The sequence below is a fragment of the Gavialis gangeticus genome, unplaced genomic scaffold (genome assembly GCF_001723915.1).
Source record: "Gavialis gangeticus isolate Ggan-Ray unplaced genomic scaffold, GavGan_comp1, whole genome shotgun sequence".
Taxonomy (NCBI): domain Eukaryota; kingdom Metazoa; phylum Chordata; order Crocodylia; family Gavialidae; genus Gavialis; species Gavialis gangeticus.
Genome location: NW_017728992.1, coordinates 75,177,157 through 75,195,308, shown reverse-complemented (window position 1 = coordinate 75,195,308; position 18,152 = coordinate 75,177,157).

Sequence of the window (18,152 nt, the reverse complement as noted above, 5' to 3'; positions counted from 1 at the left end):
TAGGTGATCAGACTCATGATGCCACCAACAGATGTCACTACCTAACTGATCTATAGTGTTCCAAACAAAAAAGAGAAATCATAAAATAGACAAGAGAGAAATAAAAGGAAAACAAAAGAACAACAGAAACAATTCTAGAGAAGAGAAAAGATGTTAACAAATAAAGAACAGAGGCAGAAAAAAGCATGAAAGAGAAAATGTCAGGAAAAAGAGATCCTAGTATTTGAGTTGGAGGATGGCACAAATAATCATACGGGCTGCTTGCAGATGTGGGCAAACAAACAAAGAAACAAACAAACAAACAAACAGTGCTTTACCAGAAAAAGTAGCACATTAGTTAGACCCAGCTCTGTAATCTCTGTATATACCAGACACTTCAATGGGGCTTTTTGGCATTTTTATCTAATAGCTGATTTAATTTCAAATATTTGCATGGGGAGCTATTCTAAAACGCAATTTTCTGATCCATGAAAATATTCCAAATATAATCTTTGTTTTAAGTCAATCAAAATATTTCATTTTGATACCTTTGAATGATTTTATTGTGTGTTGTGCCTTTTTATTGTTTGAAAATGATATAACTAAATTAATCTTGAGCCCAAAAAACTAAAAATTTTTGTTTGAATAATGTTGAAATGAGTCACTTCCACAATTTCTGGATTTTTTCCAGTAATTGAAAAACATTATTGAAATTGATACAGATTTGGGGGCAGGGGTGACTTTTGACCCTTGCCAAAGCTGACCAATTGTGGCATGGATCTTTCTTAAAGTACTATGGGATGATGCTGTGTGGTGTCACTACTATGGGGTGCCAACAAAGAAAACTTTTCCTCTCCACTGCTATTGCATCTTCAAGGTGTCATATGATGAAACTGTTCTGCATGGTGAATGGCTTGGTTAATCTGGCTTGTCTTTGCCTCCAAACTCAGATCACTCTAACAAGTTTGCTGTTTTGCAGACACAGTTGCCTTTATTCCACATGGCTTGAGGACCACCACTTTTGCTGCAGAGTCAGAGTTTGGGGTTGAGGAAGCTCAGTCTTGTCCTGTTCATATGGATCATTTTAAATTGTTATCACACACTGATGCGGAGGATGTGCTTGGAGGGAAGAGGGTGACTAGCTGTAAACTGAACCTTTTCACAGCTTGGGGACTCTGCTGGCAGAGTTTGTCAATGCCTCCTTTCAGGAGGGCAGGGTGCTAAATGCTGTGATTGTCTGTGATTGTCTGGCTGTATCAAGTAACCATCACTTGATGCTGACTCCCTATCCAGTTATTGCTGTCTCCAGCCTCCCCTTTTGTGGGGACAATCATTGAATGGGTGGACCTGACAACTCCAAGCACATCTGGGAGCCATCAGTTTCATGGTCCCTTGTTAGTCTGGCTTTTGTCCTTGAAATAGTACAGAGACTGTGCTTATGACCTTAGTCAATTATTTTCACCCAGAGATCAAGAGGAGAAATTGTGCCCTACTGATCTGATTTGATCTTTCTGTGGCTTTGATACAGTTGGACATGAGGTGCTGATAAACCATTTACATGACCTGGTGGGACAACTCTAAACTGATTAAGTTCTTTCCCAGGAGGGAGGTCCCACTGTGGTTATGGGTGAGTTTCTCTGTGAGGTCCCCCAGGACTCATGTCCCCCTCCCCACCGCCCCAATTCAATGTGTGTATGAGGCCACTAAGTGAGACTGTACAGAGATTTGGAGTGAGATGCCATCAGTGTGCTGATGACACCCAGCTTCCCTTCTCCTCTGATCCTTCAGTCTATGTCTTTTCCCAGTACCTGGCTGTAGTTGGGGACTGTAAGGACATGAATAAATTAAGCCTGAATGCAGACAAGACAGAAGTGATAGTGGTGAGCAGACTATGGGACCTGGTGGGGAATGGGACTGGGACACCTATCATTCATGGGGTTCAGCCTCCCCTTGTCATTCACGCTCCTAGCCTTAGGATTCTTCTGGATCCTCTGCTGCACTTTAATCTTCAGCTGGTGGCCATAGCTAAGAGCATTTCACATGAACTCTATCTGGTGAGAAAGCTGTGGCCGTTTCTTTCAGATTCTTATCTGGCCATCATCATCCATGTCTTTGCAAACTCAAGGCTGGGCTACTCTAATGTGCACCATGTAGGGCTACCCTTGAGAACTGTTCAGAGGCTGCTGCTGGCGCAGAATTTAGCAGCCCACCTTCTGACAGTGGATGGCTGCCAGATGCACATTATTCCATTCGTCCAGCATCTGTACTGGCTCCCAGTAGCTTTCCAGGCGCAATTCAAAGTGCTAGTTTTGACCTATAAAGCCCTAAAAAGCCTGGAACCTAATACCCAAGGGACTGCTTTATTCCCTATGCTCCACTGGGATCCCTAAGGTAAGCTGAGACCAACCACCTGCAAATAACATTATGCCAAGTCCTCTTAACAAAAAAGTCATGGGGCATAGGTGTAATGGTGTGGCCAGATGCCAGGGGAAACTACCACACATAGAGGCAGTGGTTTCTCCTGGCTGCCACCACAACATTGATCAATGCAATTGTGCAGCTGTAGTGGCAGCTATTTTTTTTCCACACAGACTGCCCAGCACCACCAAGCTGGCACCTGGGACAGCTACCCCAGTCACCCTGCCCTAAATATGCCCATGTGGGAAGCTGTGCTCAGGAGTCAGTCTGAAACTCCCTCCCTCTTGAGGCCTGCCAAAGCCTGACTTATTTCAGGAACACTGAAAACATTTCTGTTCAGGGGGGCATTTACCAACTAAAATGAGGCCAAGATGTAATTTGGTGAGTCTCTGTTTTATGTTGTTAATTCATTTTATTTAATCTAGTTTCTCTTTTAAATTGCTCTACTTCCCTTATTGTAATGCCCCTAGAGTTTTAGTTGGGAAAGGCATCATATAAATCATATAAATGAATAAATAGTACCTTCCAGAGTGGTATCACCATCAGTTTTATCCTAGAAAATTAATCTACAAAGTTATTACTCATTGTCACTTAGAACCAAGTGTCTTCTAAGAGAATTTTTACAAGTAGGATTAAAGATTTTCTACTTAAAAATTGCATACACGAGAGCCCAGTTTGTAATCCCACAGCATATCCATGATCTTCCTAGTATGACCAAGTATGAATGTATGTATTTTAATAATTTAACTATCCTCACACAAGAAATATATAAGAAATAAATTTTCTGTGACATCAGGGTCCATGTTACTCCAGACAAAGAGAAAGGGAGAAAAATGTGATGTGGAACTTAGTATTTTTTGTCCAAAACATATTTGGATGAATCTGATTAGCATCATAACAGACTCCAAAAGCATTTACTTGTGGAATATGATGCTACTAAGTATGGTTATCAGAAACTTGACCTTGATTTTTAAATGGATGAATGTGTTGGATCTTAGAACATTACATTATTCCCACTAAAAGTAAAGCTTACATCTGCCAAAAGGATTGAGTATCTTTAATATTTAATAAACAGAAACGTATTTATTTCCACATGAAATATTTCCTCTATGCCCCATCTATTTTCTACAGATAATCTAAATATCTATTATCACCCTTTATGAGGAAAGGATTCCTAGAGGAAAACAAAAAGAATTTACAATATGGAGTAAAAAATGACTCGGCTCAATTTCTTTTTCTTCCTGTCACTAGTGGGTTATACATTCATTTATGTTAATCCTTTTATTTTGCTGTCAGGCTTTAGTCAGGCTTTGGTCAGGAATAGGTCCCCACCCTACAATCATAAATGAAGAGGCATATCTGTTCTATGACCTCACAGTAAGGAAGATTTTCCTAATACTTCTCTCAATTTTTCCTTTCCTTATCTGGAAGAATACTTTTAGTTATAGCCTCTTTTCTAAATTATTCCTTTCCATTCTTTGTATTTACACACTTCAAATATTTGTAAAAGTTATAAATAGTTTATTCTTTCAACCTCATTTTACTTTCTTTATTATTCCATCTATTCCCTTAACTCATTATATTTTCCACTTTTATTTGCTTTTACTCTTCATTTCCACTAAGTTTCAAATGCCATATTAAGGCCCAGGTCATAATCTTAAAACCAGTTAATGGATCAATCCCCAGCTAATATGGAATTGTAATCTATGAAATGGTGAGTGAACTGCAGTAGCATAACTAGGGTGGAGCAAGCTAGGCAACAGTCCTGGGCATCAACGTTGGTTGAGGGCAGGGTGAAGGAAAAATAACAGCTGTCACTGCAGACACAAAATTGCACTGGCGGCATGGTGGTAGATGGAAGTCGCCACTGCCCCAGGTACTCAGTTGCCCTTTTGTGCCTGTGGATAAATGCATACTTTTGGGACTGCAGTTCACACAGCAAAACATGTAAAAGCTGATAATAAAGCATTTTTAGTTAAGAGGGATGTGACTATGGAACTAACTTCTAAAGGAAATAAGCTATATTAAGAGTCTGACCACTGTTGATGCCAGAGGTATTCTGGAAACCAAGAAAGGCTTGAAGAGCCGTTCCCACCAAAATTAAATACTCACAAACATAAATGTAGGTAAGTGTTAATAACAAATTTAACAATGAAATACAGTCAAGATATAAATGACCAAAAAACACAGGTAAGGTATATCGAGCAAATGATTAAAATGTGTAAAATGTGAATTCATCCAAAGAAATAACAATCCTAATAATTGCTGAGAGAATTTTAAATTAATTTATCTAAGTCCTAAAGTCTTTAAAAGTCTTTAAGAGAAGGCCAGCCTATTAAGGAAAAGGACTTCTCTTCTAGATTTTAAATAAAGATTAAAAGTTTATCTTGCTTCATCTGTAGATGGGCTTCTCATCAAGACCTGTAGTTCAGGGCTAAGATGCTGAAGGCAAGGGGCACCCATATATGAGCACAAAGTCTGCTCTGATGTGCTGGAATTTCAACACATCAGAGCAGACTCAATGAATCAAGTCTGCTGGAGTGTGGCAATTACTGCGCTCCAGCAGCCTTCTGCATCTCTTGTATCAGCATCCCCATGCTTAAAAATGATGGCAGGGGGGCTTGAACTAAAGCTTGTTGAATGAGCTTTAGTTCAAGCATCCCTGCTGCTGTTTTTAAGGGCAGGGACACCGATACAGGAGATACAGTGGTGCTTTAATTAGAGCAGCTCTCAAAGCTATTCAAATTAAAGTGTGCCCCTGCCCCCACCCCTAAGGCACACGTAGAACTGTCCATGGTTTCTGAGATGAAGTCAGATATACCATAGATATATATACCTCAGCTAGATATAGTTCGTGCACCAAATGCCCTCATGGAAACTATGTGGGTGAAACTAGATGAGAACTATGTACCAGAATGAGCATTCACAAAGAAATATAAAGGCTAGAGACACTAGAACCCACGCAGGAGAATAATTTAATAGAAAAATTTCTCCCTTTCTGATATCACAGTCCTTGTTCTCAAGGGAAATTTACACTGCACATTCAAAAGACAGGATTGGGAACAAAATTTCATTAGTTTACTGAAAATTAAGAACCAGGGACTTATCAGAGACATTGACTTCATTGCCTATTGTACCTAAATCCCCATAATCTCTCTGTATTCCACAGGTGATCATGACCCTCCTATATGGTCTTGCTCTTCTACTTATCAGATTATGCATTCAACTGCATTTCTTTTGTCAGCTAGCTACCTGATAATGAATGTTTCTTTTATCCTGTTTTCATTTAATATAGAGTTTTGCAAAAGCCTATGTTATTCAGCTCTGTTGCATCTGCATTTTTTCGTGGAGACCTAAGGAAGAGTACACCTCCCAACAATATCAGTTAGTTCAATAAAAAATGTCACCCAGAAAAATCCTTCCCTCTTGTACTTTTTCCTGGGTCATCACAGCTGCAATATCATCCCAAGATCACCAGTTCCTTGAAAGGCTATCTGTGCTTAAATGCACCCCAAAAATCTGCAAATACTCAAAGAAAAAGAATATTATTTCTAAAGTAGTTTTTAGTTTTCTTTCAGTTCTAATAAATAATGTGAATTAAAAGTTGTATTGCACTCTGAAACACTGGATAATGGTCATATTGAAAGTACCTGTGATTCCCTCTCTCTCTCTCTCTCTTTCTGTTTTCTTTTTTTTAAAAATCAACCAAAAAACATTTCTTACAATGAATTATTCTAAATTACAAGACACTCATAGGATCCCATCTCTAAACCAGTTTATACAACAGGAGGCATTGTATATTTGCAGGCAATGCTAGGAGCTATCACATCCCTATACTTTTTTTCCTGAAATTCATGGTGTGTGTCACCAGATGGCACTACGTGCAATTATGTAACAATACAGGTAATGTACATATATGTGAATCCTAATAGAATATATTAAGAATAGAGTTATTGCAATGAAATCTTAGAAGAGTAATAATGAACTGATGTCTATTTTAAAGCAATTCTGCAGACCCATAATTACAGCAAATTGATTCTGTTCAGAACTTTTTCATCAGGTATCCACTTAGGACTAATTTATCACATACCATATAGAGCCTTTGCATAAACTATAATGCAATAGAGGTTAATTATTTAATACATTTCTCATTAGACAGGCTGATCAATATTTTTGACCACTTGCTGTACAGATTTCTTTTTCTGTTAATTTTAACAAATGTTGTTTTTATATTTTGATCCGAATAAAGTTTAAAAAAAAGAAAAAAGGTTAAAAAAAATGTACTGCAAACATATTGAGGCCATCTTTCAAGATTCAATATATCTGACTAAATTCAAGCATAGAACCTTGCAAAAGACTAGAAAAGCCTTATAAATAGGACCCAGAATGTTATCAGTAAGGCCAAAGGTAACTCTATGAAGGTGACTGCATACCTATAATGCACCCATCTGCCATAGGTACATGGCCAAGCAAAATTATTTGTGCTGCTTGTGTGATATATTGGATTAAACCACTTGATTCCACCTGAAAAGAAATGTCTATATGGGATCATACTCTTGTACATACCACACGTTTACTCTTTTATGACCATTTTGCATCTCCTATAGGCATTATTTAGGAATTGGGCTCAGTTCTTGGTTAGTGAAGCCATACTTAATATTGCAAACCAATTTTGATTATAGCTCCATGATTTCACAACTTAGTAATTGTTTTTTGGATTGGAATTCAAAGAGACTGTATTTGTGTGTGTGCATGGGGTGTATCTGACCAAAATCTCTCCATCTGGGTTTACATTTTAGTAAAGAGGGGTAGAAAAACATGCTGAATCTAAAACTCAAAGCCATCTTTTTGATACTTCAAAAATAGAGAAAGTTTGGAATATTTCACTGATATACCTCTTAGAAAGAGAAGTACCCATGTAAGCCAGGGATGGGAGTATAAAAGGGGAAGTATATTGATTGAAGGATTCCTCATGAATGATTTCTAAATTTACAGTAGAGGTGAATTTATTTCTACCTTTTTGAGACAGTATCTCACATTTTCTGATCAGGGATCTTAGGAGCCAATTCCCTATAAAGCTGATGGGGAAACCATTTTGCCTTCCTCAAAGTAGGATAATTTCCAAGAGCCTTTGTTGAAATGTTTTGCTGAGAGGGGATGTTGATATTATTACAATGCACATAGTATAACAATATATTATTCAAAACAAATAACTGCCTTACCTTCAGAAACAGGAGAAAATTGTGTGTATCCCATGGATTTGACTCAGTGAAGTATTGTACCATGGCTTGGAGGCTTAGAAAAAGTAGAATGGAATTAATTGGTATTAATCACTTCCCTGTGAATTTCTTGGTTCTATGGCCTTAAGAGTGGCCACACAATTTTCCTTGCCCAGTTAAAACTATGGAACTTGTATGTGGGTTTGCTAGACTATCAGTTTTGGCAGGTGGCTATACTTTCTAATGAACCCCTCAGACAGTCCTTATAAGTGAAATAGCTCTTAGGTAACAAACAAGTCAAAGAATAAACCAACAAACCAAAAAACCTTTCTGTCCTGTCCTGGGCATTTAAGGAGGGCCCTATGGCTTTGACACTCAGTGCAGCACCTTGGTCTCCTCTTATAGCATGCAGTTGCTGTCACTGCTTGCATGCATTTTTCAACCTGTCCCTTCACAGTCTTCTTCTCAGCCCTCTCCCATTGTAATAACTAAAGGGCATAACTGGACAGGGGCAACTGCCCCAAGTGTCACCTTGGGGGCTGGGGGGGGACAAGTGGGCTAAAACGTGTTTGTGATCTTGGCAGCAACTGGAAGTCAGTGTTTCCACTTTGTCTTTGGCACCCATCCATGTTCCTACCCTGCTGCCCTCTGCTCTGGGATTTTTAAATTCTCATTTGGAAACTCCATCATTATCAGAGAGTCCACAGCTAAATGCCCTTAACAGGGTTGACCGCCCCTTCTTAAGAGGACAGGCCACCCTTTTATAGGACCCTAGTGACTACATGCTTGGCATTAGACTAGAGAAAAGATGTAGTTTGAGAGATTCAGCCATCATCTTCTGAGGGTGAAGAGCTGCCAAGTCCTGTGGAGAACACAATAAGAGGCTAGCAACAAGGTGTTCCCTGTTAAAAAGGGGCGCCTTTAGGATACCATCAATATGCCCACTTTGGAGATACTATGCTAGAGTGGGTCAGGCTGGACACTAGGCCTGAGAACTGATTTCCAGCATCTCTCGGTTCTCTGAAGTCCTGCTGGCATTCAGTGTTCCTCACCCCATTTTCTGATGCTTTGTATACTCATCACCCTGAATCCAGCACCCAGACAGAAGAAAGTGTGGGGTGGCAGATAGTAAAATAAAGGTGTGATGGGATTTAATGTAGAATCCCAACAATTGTGTGACCTTGGGATTCTGCATCAGATCCTATTGTGTCATATTGCCTGTGCAGGAGAAGCATGATCACAGGCTCCCCCTTGCTATGTACTGGCAAGTAGCAAGCTTGACTCCAAGATGGGGGAGTGTTACCCATGTGGGAGGTCCGATCAGCTGAGGAGCCTCCCAACCTCTATTGAAAGGGTCCCATGTACTCCAGAGGGCGGGCCTGGGTCACATGTTCAATTAAAGGTGTGATAAGAACCAGTCATGGGATTATTACATGTGTTTCATTTTATAACTGTGGTTTATTCCTCCATTTAGCACATCATTGATTGAAAGTGTGGTCACTGCTTAAGGTGTCATTAAACAGTTAATCACATCTTCAAGTAATTTCTGTCAGGGTCCTAAGTAACATATTACTCTAGTGCTGGCCTTCTGTGCAGGCTGAATTTTATCCAGTATCAATAAAAATATCTAACCTTCTGAATCCTACTTGGCATTTGACAACAATTCCATCTTGTGGTGAGGACTTCTACAATTCAATCAAAATACATGCTCAGTGTAAAGAAAGATTTTCTTTTATCAGTTTTATATGTGGTACCTTCTGGTGTCACTGATTATGCTTTCACTCTTGTTTCATGGAATGCCACAAATAGCAATCTACATTAATAAAGAAAGAAATAGGAAAGCAAAGCTGCAGGTGCAGAAAAACACAATTTATTCTTTATTCTAGATGTCCCATATAGAATTTTGAATCTGTGCTTTAATGCTGAAGTATCTCCTTCATAATGAGATGTTAAATTTTAGGTGTTTATATGGTCCTCATTACATAGGAAAGTTGTTGATCCTCATTATATAGATGCAAAACTGAGGAATAAAGAAGTTAAAAAAATCTGACCAAGATCAAACAGAATATGTGGGGCCTTAAACCCAAAGACTCAAACCCAATTTTCATAAGTCAATCTATTGGATTGCTTTTCTCTTACCAAGTTCTGTATCCAGAAACCAACTGTAACTTGGGGCTCCCTGTTCCCTTAAGATAAAAGCAGCCCAGCCAGGAATCACTGCAGGCTAGATAGGGTGCAGAAGCTACCAGTTATCAGGGCAAGAGGGTAAATGAGGCAATCAGCAGTTCCAGGCAGCCTGCTGACCAGAAATGGGCAGGGCCTTGGCAGCATATAAGCCTGAGGCTTGTGCTGGCAAGGCAGTCTAGTCCTGCCAGATGCAGGGTTTGGAGCTTCTGCCCAAGAGAGCTACCCAGGGATGCTAGGCTGTCCGTTTCTGTGGGTAGCAAAGCACTGAGGCTCAGGGAGCTCACAAGGAGCCCAGGCTGGGAGGTACACCAGCATAAGAGATGAGGAAAGATTTTCCCTCTTTCCCCTTTATTTTTATGTTGTAGGCCAGGGGCTTGGTGTTTATGTTACACTTTACACTGACAATTTGGGTTGGGACTGTAGGGGTGGCATATAGGGATCCCATTAGTGCCCAAAGGATGTGCAATTTCCTTGAGTGACTATTGAGCCCAGAGAGGGGTGAAGTGCAAGGCCACAGAGCCAGACAGGAGCCAGGGGCCTGGTTCCTGAGAGGGCCACAGCCACACAGGGGCCTGCGCCCACAAGACAGGGGCCAGGGGCCTGGAGACCAGAAGGGATGATCCAGAAGCTAGTGCCTCAAAGCCAGGTCTGACACAGTGGGCCCCGTCTAGAAGGCCTAGCCAGAGTAAAGGGGTGGAAGCTGAGGAGGCCAAATCTCCAATAGGAGAGAACAACATTATGGTAACACCTGCAAGGCTTGGGGCACAGTGTAAGGGAGGACTGGAGCCACATACTTAGCCCTTAAGGTTTTAAGTGCCCTGAAGTGGCACAGCCATAGACAGCCTTAGCAAGGGGCCTGAAAGCAGTAGATGCCAGTGGGGGTCCAGTTGGACTGGGGCCATGTGAAGGCCTGTGGGCAGCCTCCCTATTATTGATATTATATTTTGATTAAGGTGTGGTGGGCAAGAAGAGAAAGTGCCCTTGGGGTGGAGTGGGGCATGGTTGCAGAGCCACCAGAGGGCATCATGGCCACCCCGGGACCCCAATGTGCTACGCCAACCTCCACCCCGCCTTCCCTATGAAAAAAACCCGAAACCAGACAACATCTTCCCTTATGCTTCCAAACTTTCCCATTTTCTCCCCTGCCCTGTAATCCTGTGGCTTTCTCTTGCCCTGGGATGAGTGATGTAATGTAAGACATCCAAGATGAATTAAAATTCCTGGTGCAGTGTGAAATAATTTAGCAAAATAAAACAGTTTTAGAGATTAATTAAACATTTAAATGAGTGAAGCACTACTGTATACTGTATTGATTGTTATGCATTTTAATATTTAATTCCATAAAACCCTCTGTTTTAAACTTTCTTTGATTAATTCCACACTGCTGCAGGAACTGAAATGAAAAATCAAGCATAGATTTGTTATAGAAATTGAGAGTAAGCGACTGCTGCAAAATTTCTTTTTAGCCTGTAAAATACTTGTGGTCTGATTGTGATAAAAAAATACTCTTCTCTTTTTTCAAAACCCCCATCAGGATGAAATGCTGAAAACTACTCCTCAGGTTTTAAGTCTTATTCTATTTTTAGTTTGTTTTTCTGTTAAAAGTTGCTGTCTCCAAAGATTTTTTATATATCATACCAAAAAGTCTTATGCTTTTTTTATAAATTATTAGTATAAATTAGTAGTATATTGTTGTATATGAAATTAGGCAGCATTTTTGGAGCTCCGTAGGTGATTAAAGGTAAGAAGATGATTTGTACTATAGATGGTAAGACTGTAAAATGTTCCAAGAAGAACATGAAAACAGCCATTCAATTCAGATGGCATATCTGCTGAGCTAAAGTAAATGAAGTAATATACATATTACATTAAAAGACTGTTATTCGGTTTGCACTTTCAGGCAGTCAAAAGTTAAGAGATGTCAGATATACAGCTGTAATCTTAACTCTGCTTTTACATTTTATGTACTGGGCGATGCAGGGGTTTTGGGAAAGATAATGTAATTACATCACTGAAAATCATGCAGGATGAATAGATTTAAGGGACAAAAATTGTAGGGGAGAAAAAGAGAATCTACAGATATAAATTGATGTTATCTAGGCCCTGATTCTTCAAGGAGTTCTTTATAGGCACAAGAATTGACAATGGGATCAAATGCATAGCTTTAGAACAAAACCAGGCATTTTTAAGGGTAGCTTCTATACGGGAATTCCATGGGACAGAGTAATCAATAGATGCTAACAAAAGAGCAGTACAGAATATCTTTTACCCTGGGGTCTGATTGTTTCTTCTCTAAGCAATTCTCTTGACCTGGATCTGTTTCTAACTTCTAGCCCTATGCTCAGGGGTTCTTCTTGAGGGGATAATATATTATCTGTCAGTTAACTTTGTGAGGATTTACTAGCTATAGGACTTTGTAGGTTACAGATCCTGAGAACAGATGTTATGGGAAAGACAGACTGACTTAGTTAAAGAGCTGCCAGCATGCAGAATATATATATATATTTCCCCCTAAGGCTTCTGTAGTGCTTAGAAAGTTAAAAGGTACAAAGAAGATAATTTCATATGGATGTCATCTTCATTCTATCAATTCTTGATCCCATTTTCCTTTTCAGTATGAAAAGAAAGTAGTAAGGTCAGATAATCAATAACTTGACTAATGTAACACAGGCTACATTTATTCCTTGGGACTTATATTCCTTTAGAAATCAATGTAACATTTTCATCTCCACACTTTTCTGAAAAAAAGTTTTATGTTTTATGGGTTTTTTTACAATATGTACTTGTGATCCAGCTTCATTTGAAACTCTATCCTTGAGCAAAAAGACCTGCTGATTATCCCAGCCTGAAATGAATGAAAAAGATGAATAAAGCTACCTAATCCCTCATGCTATTGAAGATCCAAATTGTGCTTTTGATTATTTCAATGTACAGCTTGGGAAACTTCACTGAAATTATTTAGAAATTACACAAGAATAACTGAAGTCATAATTTTGCACCTTGCCTTCCCCCACCCTCCACCCCCTCCTGCCAAAAAAGGAAGGGAAGAAATGCAAAGGATGCCTTTGAAGCTAGGTAAATATATATATGATAAACAATGAATTCCCAATCCACAACATTATTTAGGTATCTAACCTGATTTCACTGTAATCAATGGAAAGTTAGATGTCTACACATTTGTACAGATCTGGAAATAGATACATAGTTAGGCGATAAAGCTCCTTAATTTTACTTTGTAATATACAAAGGACAACTAGCAAGAACAATTCAAATCCTTTAACTTGATACTGTAGGCAAGACAAATTATAGTTACTCATATAAGTTTGATTAAGTAGAATGATTAATTAGCTAGCATGATGTTGGAAAATCCTTTGATCTCCCTTGTTCTAATGAAACATCACCACTGCTACAACTTTTTGAGAATTTTTTGTTGCCACATTTCATTTAACAAATTCAGAAGCCCTTAGAGAAGTGCCTTATAATCAAAATATTAGTTGTTTATATATGTACTAATATATTACTAATACTGCCTCTGCTTTTGAGCCACAGAAGGAATGAGCATCTCCATCACTTTTAGTGCCCAGAGGAATTTTTTTTTTCTTTTTTATTCAGCCCAGTTAGCTTCATTGGATTTCTTTATGGCTGTCAGTTTTTCAAAAGTTTTCCAGACGATGGATGGGAAAAGCCTTATTCTAAAACAAAGGCTTCTTTGATTAGTTCCTGAGAAAGGGAGCCAATCAGATATGATGCACATAGTATTGGGCTGTCTACTCCTTCAGAATATAGTTTATGAAATCATAGGGTTGGGAGGGACCTCAAGGGCCATCCAAGTCTAACTCCCTGCACAAATGCAGGATACGTTATTCCTATGCTATCATCCTGCATCCAGTCTGTTAGTGCTGAAATGCCCCAGGCTTTTAATGCTTTTCCCATTCTCCTTGAAGAAACATTGTCTGGGCCTCTCTCAACACTTACTGTCTGATCCTGTTCTGGAGTATGTTCTCGATGCTCTCTTCCATACCCATTCCCCTTGATCTGTGATTGACTCCATGATCCTCCTAAATCCCCTGGGCCTGCTTCTGTCCTTGCCTTTCCAGGAACAACAGAATAAGTATGGGAACAGATGGCAGGTGTGTGGGGTGGTCGGCAATGACCCAGGGAGAGGCAGGCGGGGTTGAACAGGGGCAGCACTAAGAGGGGCTAAGGCAAATTCCCCTCCCTCCCTCCCTCCCTCCAAATGCCACCCCTGAGCTGAACAGTGCTGGCTCTTGCTCCTGCCTATGGCAGATCAAGTCAGAGGGAATTATCATGACACAAGTTGTTCTCAAACAACATCATCTGCTTGAATTTACTGTAACCTGTTCCACAGGTTTCAGTAGCACATCGCATGGAACTGGCTTCCTGTTCTTGATGATGTACTTCATGTTAAAGTCCTATCTATAATCACAGTGTGGATGATGTCAACTTTGTTAACAATTACCTTCACATACTTCATGAATTGGTGAACATAAGGCTCTTTTTATTGGCCTTTTCTGCTGCTGATAAATACTTAGTGTTTTCAAGGGTGTGAGATGATCATAGATTTCATAGACATTAGGGCTGGAAGGGACCTTGGAAGATCACTGAGTCCAGCTCCCTGCCCCAGAGGCAGGAAGTCAGGTGGGGTCACAAGATCCCAGCTGACTTTGTCATTGTGCTTAGCTGATCATTGTGCTTAGTGATATCATTCTACTAACTCACCCTCCTAGCCAGATTCGGGTCATCCTATTAGCTCCAAACCAGGAGTATAAAAGCATAGGTACCTCTCTCTGAGAAGAATGCCCTGTGCATTCAAAAAAGGTCAAGACAAAGATTACAGTTAGGTTTATGTTTCTTGTTATTGAAATGTGTGAGAAGGGTATACAGATAACATACAAAGCAAATGCATTGTGTGTGCAGAATGGTTGAAACTCTACCAGTTTTCCCTACTAGAATATCTTCCCTCTGCCTTAAACATTTTGAAAGAAGAGATAAAATGGTAACTTTTTCTGGTTGCTGCATGGTCTATAGGGTTTTGTGGGGTTTTTTTGAAGAAGGTAAAGTTTTAGACACAGTAAGATTATAAAAGACTCCTTTCACCAGAAGATTTGAAAAGAAATAAAAGGGTCCAGAGGTGGGCCACCCGCATGATCCGGGGACTACAGGGCAGACCCTACATTGAAAGACTGCGGGACCTAAACCTGTTCAGCCTTCACAAGAGAAGGCTGAGGGGGGACCTGGTGACTGTCTATAAACTCACTAGGGGGGACCAAAAGGGTTTAGGTAAGACACTGTTTCCCCTAGCGCCCCCGGCATGACAAGGAACAATGGACACTTCCTAGGAAAGTGGTGCTGGCTCCTACCCTGGGGATCTATAAGCAGAGGCTTTATTACTACCTTGCTGGACTCATTTGAATCCAGACTTTCCTCCCACCCAGGCGGGGGGTCAGACTTGAAGATCTACAAGGTCCCTTCCAACCCTACTTCTATGATTCTGTGATTCTATGATCTATTAAATGGCGGTTAGGTGATGTCCTGGATGACTGGAAAAGGGAAAATATAGTGCCCATATTTAAGAAACAGAAGAAGGATGATCCAGGGAACCTCAGGCAGCCTAACCTTGATACCTAGAAAAATCATGGAGTAGGTCCTCAAGGAATCCACTGTGAAGCACCTAGAGGAAAACAAGGTGATCAGGAACAGCCAATATGAATTCACCATGAACATTTCATGCCTGACCAACCCAATTTCCTTCTATGATAAGATAACAGGCTCTATGAATGTGGGAAAAGCAGTGGATGTGCAATATACCTGGACTTTAGCATATTCTGACACTGTCTCTCACAGCATTCTCATTAACAAGCTAAGGATATAGAGACTAGACAAAATACTGTAAGGTAGATACATAACTAGTTGGACAATCATACTAACGGAGTTCTCATCAATGGCTCAATGTCTACTTGGGAGGAGGTATTACGTGGGATTCTCCAGAGGTCTGTCCTCGGCCCAATATTATTTAATATCTTCATTAATGATTTGGACAATGGAATCTAGTGCATGCTTAGTAAATATGTGAATGACAACAAGTTGGGTGGAGTTGCAGACACTCTGGAGGACAGGCCCTAGGATCTAGAATGACTTGGATAGGCTGGATAAATTACCTCAATCAGTCACATGAGATTTAACAAGGACAAGTTCAAAGTCTTGCGTTTAGGACAGAATCATTGAATAAATACTGAATGGGGAATGACTGCCTAGGCTGCAGTAAAGGCTAAAAGGACTAAGGTTATTTAGTCTGGAGGAAAGAAGACTGAGGGGGAAATTAATACTTCAAATACCTGAAGGGCATTTATAAAGAGTATGGAAATAGGTCTTTTCTATTTTGCCATAAGAGACAGGACTAGGAGCAATGTCTTCAAGCCGCTGCAGAAGACATTTATGTTGGAGATTAGGAGGAACCTTCTGACTATGAGGGTGGTCAAACACTGGAACAGGAACAGGCTACCTGGAGAAATTCTGGAATCTCCATCCTTGGAAGTTTTCAGGAGGAGGTTAGACAGTTACTTGGCTAGGAGGGTTTATTCAGGGATGATCCTACCTTGAGCAGGGGGTTAGAATAGATGACCTTGTGAGGTCCCTTCCAGCCCTATTATCCAGTGATATTATCTCCCCTTAGTTGCAAAATTCAAAGAACAGAATTACAAAGCAGTATACTTGTTATGAAGATAAATTAATTATATTACTGCAGCCCATTAAATATTCCATTTATACATCAAAACTTTGGCAGGTAGAAGAGTTCTTAATTTGAAGGTTTAATATTTTTTCTTTCTTTTTTTTTAATATTAGTTTACATTCAACAGCACATCTGCTCTGGGACTTTCTGCAGATGCTTGACTGTTGGATCTTAGCCAGTCTGGAAGTGATCCCACCTCAACAGCAAAAGTGTGGGGAGAGAAAAGCAATGAAAAAAACCTCCATTCTTCCTACTATGTGCAGATTAAAGAAAAATCTTAAGTTAGCTTGGGGTCTTTGTCATAGTGCGACTGGCTCTGGGAACTCAAAGTCCCATGGGAGGGGGTTAAATAGTGCAGGACACACACATATCTCTTTGATACAACACCTGGAAAGGGCTGGAAACCTGAGGTGCTTACCTGATGCAGGTACAGGACCAGAGACCATGGAGCAGCAAACAGTGTCATCTCTGCAGTTTTTAAGCAAGTGCTCATGACTTCAGACACCTGTGCCAGGCACCCACTATAAGAAACCCAGAAGACCCAAACAGTGGAAGAGGGTGTAATGGGGGGGCCTGCTCAGGGTCTATCTACTGGTGGCCCCGCTCACCTGTCATGGGCCAACTGCCCGCCTTCTCATCTGCCACGCCTTGTTGTTAATTAATTTGTGTTAATTAAGCAGGAGGCTGCCCATTGTATGCCCCAATGCCAGGGGGCTGTATCTGTGGCTCCATTCCTTTCCTACACCACAGCCCAAGCCTCGTGGATGGTATTTGTAAATTCCTCTTTATGTTGGGATATCGGCTGCTCTGGGCCTACCCCTTCTCTCTCTAGCTAGGCCTATGAGTCAAAAAAAAATCCACTAATCACGGTTTCACTCCCAGGCTGTAGCTCTCAAAAAAAACCTCACTTGGGCTCCTGCATCCTCTGTGGCGGTGGGGTCTGCTCACCCCTGAATACTGCACCCTCTCTGGTTTTGGGGTCCCCACACTGCAGTGGGCCCCCACCGAGGCCTCCTCCTTCCCCAAATAGCCTCACCCAAACCACTGGTCTTAATATTCAACACAAAACAAAGGCTTCTAAGGCCATGTAATGGAAAAATGATAACGCAGAAACAAGCGAGGCAACATGCCTGCTTACTTTAGATGATCACGAGGATGGCCCACAGCATGGCATAGTCTTCCGACAGAGACTGCAGCTACAACACTGTGGTCCCCTTCCCTGCTTCCCCTCTGGCCTTCTCCACTTGCCATTTGTAGGATCCTGGCCTTCCTCTTCCTGTCACCTGACCAGCTGGCAGGGCTTGAGCCTTAACCCCTACTCAACCAGCCGGCAATTACTGAAAGGTTTTGGATTTGAAGGGACCACCCTGTCTCTTAGTAACAGGGTTAGGCTTCCCTGTTACAAAGGGGAAGACCGATCCAATGCTGCGGGCTCTGGAACACCCAAGACAGGGAAGCACCAGGCAGATTCCACAGTGGGGACACCTGGAAGGGTATCCTGCCCCCTTAGGCCTCAGGCCAACTTTGAAAAGGATATGTCCTGGATCCCAATGATTGCATCTGGTCCAAGGGATGTATGAGTGAGGTGGGGACATTAC